General features: G+C 36.6%; 1 pseudogene; it reads left to right on the forward strand.

Annotated features, from left to right (window-relative positions):
- LOC102827546 overlaps positions 1–5458 on the forward strand; it is a 152833-nt pseudogene that overhangs the window by 111775 nt on the left and 35600 nt on the right.

Below are 5458 nucleotides of genomic sequence, written 5' to 3' on the forward strand. Positions count from 1 at the left end.
GGCTTGGGACAGGCACACCTTAGTCCTCAAGCTGACATCTTTGCTCTTCAACACTTTAAAAAAGTCTTGTGCAGCAGATTTGTGTAGTGCAATACATTGTTTGATTTCTTGGCTGCTGCTTCCATGAGTGTTGATGGATGATTGAAGAAAAATGAAGTCTTAATTTATTTATCGTAGACTTTCTTATTTGGAAGATGAAGAATTTAACTCAACCATATATACTAACTATATTCTTAATACACCTCCCCTGAATTTTCTGGTTACTTAAGAATGAACAACTTCCTTTATAATTTCCATTTTTCTCCCTCTGTTCTACCTTTCATCAGCCACCAGCTTTATTATCTTTTTTATATTATCAATGTTTTGACATTAATATTCTGTTAATTGTAAGTATGTATTCAGCACTTTGCCTAGACATTTATTCCAAATACAAGAAAATAATGACAAACTTTGTAATATTATATTTAAATAGTTCTTTAGTAAAACAGATGTTATAGTGATGTAACCATCACCGTCACTCATCTGTTACCAAAGCAGTTTGTGTCACCAAGTAAATTCTACTGTCCATAAGAGAAAGGACCAGTCCTGCATTAGTCACTCTTATATCCCTATCAACTGCTCACTTACAGCTTCAAGTAATAACTCATTAGACTTAAGTTGAAAGATTTAAATCAACACTCCTACTTTTGTTTTGGCAATTTGGCAATTTCTGATCATCATATGGTTTATGGTTTCATGTTACAAGAAATGGTAGGAAGAAGACAGAGATTAAAGAATAAATTTTTAGGAAAAGGTGGGTAGATTCGTGCAACTTTGAGTTTCTATCCCTGAGGCATGAATCAGGGATTATTTTCTGTGCCCTAATATTTATAGTGGAGTCCTGGTGTGGAACTGTAAGATAAACACTGAGCTACTAATCACAGGGTGGGTAGTTCAAACCCATCAGTCACTCCTCAGAAGCCCTTAGGAGTTGGAACTGACTCAAAGGTACTTAACAACAACAAGTATTTATAGTGAAGAAAGGAAGGTTTGGACTCAAGCCTGTGGAGAGATGAAAGTTTCATCTGCTGTCTGAAGGTTCACAAGAAGTCTAAATTCATGTCTCTATAGTTCTTAATAGTAGATTGAACCAATATCATGTCCATGGAAACCATGATCATGATACTTCACTTTGGAAACTGATTGGTTAACCACAGGTTTGTAGTGTAAAAGGTTTTTTTTTTTTTTTCCTTTAACTTTTTTAAGTGAACTGGGTGAAGGTTTACAAAGTAGATCCGTTTCCCATTCAACATACAGTGTATTTCATATAATTGATTGCAATTCCCACAATGAAATATTGCTTATCCCACTTTCTTCTTGTTTTCTGTTTCCATTCCTTCCTAACCATTCTGAACTTTGCCCTTGATAAATGCTTCCCTTTTGGTGTTTAATGGTTGATTATTCTAGGGTGTGGGTACCTCCCTAGTATTATTATTTCCTTTATAGACTTGTTTGGCTGAAAACTGAGCTATGGGGCTAAGTACATTTCAGACTTGAAAGATGACTAAAGGTCAGTCTCTCTCCAAACAATAAGCCTGGACTACTTTGTGTGATTTTGTGTTTCATTCCACATTTTCCTTTCTCTCTGTCCAGGACCTCAGTGCAGCTGGTAGTGGTAGCCGGGCACCGTATTATATGTCTTCTTGTTCCTGGATCATGGAGGCAGATATTCACATGGCCCAGTAGTTCATTGGACTAAATCAAAGACACCTGTTTCCAGATGTCTTCAATTTTTTTTGTTTTTCACACTTCAGGATGGTGGTGGTTGGTGGTATGCTCGGAGTTGGTTCCAACTCATAGCGACCCAGTGTAGGGTTTCTGAGGCTGTAAACCTTTACAGAAGCAGAGAGCCTAATCTTTCTTCCACAGAACTGCTGGTGGTTTTGAACTGCTGACCTGGAGGTTAGTAGTTCAATTCATAACCACTATATGGAGAGAACAGTCGTTGGAGAAGAATGTCATGCTGGGTAAGGTGGAGGGTCAGAGAAAAAGATGAAGATGCCCAATGAGATAGATTGCCAGGTTGCATCATTGATGGACTCAAGTGTGGCAGCAGTAGTGAGGTTGGCCCAGGATCAGACATTGTTTCATTCTACTGTGCATGGGGTCGCTATGAGTCGGTTCCGACTCAATGGCACCTGACAACAACAACAACATACTACTAGAGCTCCTTTCACTCTTTCTTTACAATAGGGAGAGACAAATAATTGCAACTTAGGTGGCTACTCACAAGCGTTTAAGATTCCTGTTTGTGTAAAAGTTTTTTATTTATCAAGTATTCACTCCCTCCTCCACGGTTAATACTATGATCTATTGATGGACCAAGTGTACTTGCACACTTCTTGACTTGTTTTGAAAAACTGGGTATTAAAGGAGGGCATAAAGAGCTCTGGTAGCATAGTGGTTACGAATCGGGCTGCTAATCTCACGGTCAGCAATTTGAAACTACCAGCTGTTCTGCGGTAGAAAGATGGGGCTTTCTGCTCCTGTAAAGATTTACATTCTTGGAAACTCTATGCAGTGTCGCTGTGAGTCAGAACCAACTCTACGGAACTTACCAACAACAAAGGAGGTCATAGCCTGAGCAGAGACTTAAAATGTACTTACAAGATTAGGCTTGAGTTCTTGCAATCCTGCATTTTGCTAATGTCGAAAAAAATTTTTTATGTCATTAAACATGTGCTGTTTATAAGAAAATGTTCTATGTGTCAAGGCCAATGGGATTATCTTTTGTTAAAAAAATATGCCACAAAATGCTTAAATTAATGCCATATTATACTATGCTTTGCTTTTGATTTACTATTTTCTTGTGCTTTTTTATTTTCCCCAGAGCTTATAATTACTTTTCTTTTACTTTCTTTTTGAGAAAAGTTCTTATGCTGCCAGTTTTAGCATGGCGTTTGGATCTTTTAGCTTTTACTTAGATTATAATATTTATTGAATAAATATTTTTCCTTGAAAGAAATTTTTCTTGGACAACTCCAACTGCTTGTTCTAATTTACATCAAGCTGGTATTTCTTTTTCAGGAGTCCTTGTGTGGCACAACAGGATAAGCACTAGACTACTAATTGAAATGTCGGAGATTGAAACCTACCAGCTGCTCCTTGGAAAACCCTATACAGGGTCACTATGAGTTGGAACTGACTCAATGGCACTCAACATTTAACATTTTTTTTTAGTGCACTCTGAGTATTTACTTTGATTTTTATAGCCCATGACTTTTTTCTTAGATTCCTTTTTTCAGTTGCTGAGTATATACTCAAGTGTTTTTTGTTTTTTTTTCTGTTAAGGAGTAAGGTAGAGCATAATTATATTCATTCTTCATCGATAGCTTTTCTGGGTATGAAATCCTAGTTTGAATGCTGTTTTCTTTTAGAACTTTTAATTCATTGCTCCATTGTCTTCTACCATCCAGTGTGATTGCTGAAAAGTCTATTGCTAATTGGATTTTTTTTTTTTTTAATTTTTGGTAGGTGGATTGCTTTTTTTTTTTTTTTCTGAAATCTTCTATGATATATCTTTTATCATTAGTGTCCTGATTTTCATAAAAGGTAGTTATTAAAACCTTTAAATTTTTTATTTTACTAGGTCATGTCAATCTGTCAGTGTTGATTATTTTATCTTTCTATATTTCATCAATTCTTCATTGATGATTTCCCCTTCTCTGTTCTCTTTTCTATGTTTATCTGGAACTCCTACTAGGCAAATGTTGACCTGGATTGTTTCTCTATGTGATTTGTTTATTTTTTCTCCAAATATTTTTATTTCTTTGTCTTTTTGCTCTGAAGTCTAGATAATTTAAAGAATAAGTTCTTTTATAACTTTGGGTTTGTCTTTATGCAAATCTTATTCTTAATATCTAATTTTTTAAATATCTTATTGCTTCCTTTTTGGTAGTAGCACATTCTTGTTTTGTGTATATACTATTCCTCTACATTTATTTGAGCACAGATTTATTATTAATTTTACATTTCTCTGAAGTTAGCTCTTTTTTGGTCCTTCTCTTCTGCACTGCTGGTTTCCTTTAATACCTGCTAATTCTTAGTTGTCTTTCTTCATATTTGTCAGTTAGGCACACAGGTGTGCAGCACAATAATTGGTGTGGATATCCTCTACTGTGATATAGGTCTGTCCACTAAGATAGCTCTTCTCCACTTCAGCTACTGTTCACAATATAGAAGTAGACAAGTCTATGGTGGCAGGCTTCACTTTGGGGATCTTGAAATGGGCAGGAAAATCTTGCCTCTTTTCAAATGCAGTACTAAGTCAACTGTACTCTGCAATGCTGACACGTACATTTGAGGTTCTTGGCCTGGCACAGGTATACTCTTCAATCTAAAGAGTTTTCTGGTTTATGCTGGGCATAAACGCTGCTTCTGCTGGTCTCTGTTAACTTGTGAATAGGGGAATAAGGAAGATGTTTTTTGACATAGCTGTTGCATATGCAATTTGTTAACATCACTCTGACTTCACAAAAGGAAACTCCTTTATCACAGTCTTTACTCATCAATTTTTTTTATTATTGTTGTTATTAGATGTCATTGAGTCAGCCCCCAATGCATGGTGACCCCATGAACAACAGAATAAAATGCTACCCGATCCTTCTCTATCACCATGATCAATTTTAGATTGGATTGCTATGACCTATAGGGTTTTTGTTTAAAAACTGAGCGGAACCTTTCTATGGTTGTTGAAAATATACACAGTGAAACTGATAAAATTTTACACGTATAATTCAGTGGCATTGATTACATTCTTAAAGATGTACAAACATTCTCACCTTCCTTTTCCAAGTTGTTCCTCTTTCATTAACATAAACTCATATCCCCCACCACATCTTCCTATTTAATCTTTCCAGCTGATAAAAGTTCTTTCAAAAACACAATCCTCAAGGCAGACTGTGGCATTGTAAATTACTTCAGATGGCTTCTAGACATAGCGTTTGCAACTCCTAGCAAATGGCTGTGCTTGTTGTTGTTTTTGGTAAGTGTTGTGTACTTGGTAGGACTATACAAATAGTAGGACTATATGGTTCATAAATGGAATTAGCTAGATTGCTAATGTTGACATCCTTGTGAGGGTGTTGGTGGTGGTTATGTGCTATGGAGTGAATTCCGATTCATAGTGACCCTGTACAAGGTTTCTGAGGCTGTAAACCTTTACAGGAGCAGAAAGCCTCATCTTTCTCCTGAAGAACAGCTGGTAGTTTTGAACTTCTGACCTTGAGGTTAGCAACCTGACTCATGGCCACGACTCTACCAGAGCTCCTTGTGAGGATAAGACCACACAAAGAGAATTGATAATATTTGCGGTACCCTATGTGAGCACAGGAGGCACTCACTCATCTCTGCCAAGAAATTTGGAAGACAACTGTCTGGCCGACTGATTGGAAGAGATCAATGTTTGTGCCCATTCCAA

The sequence above is a fragment of the Chrysochloris asiatica genome, unplaced genomic scaffold, assembly GCF_000296735.1.
Source record: "Chrysochloris asiatica unplaced genomic scaffold, ChrAsi1.0 scaffold00123, whole genome shotgun sequence".
In the NCBI taxonomy this organism is placed as follows: domain Eukaryota; kingdom Metazoa; phylum Chordata; class Mammalia; order Afrosoricida; family Chrysochloridae; genus Chrysochloris; species Chrysochloris asiatica.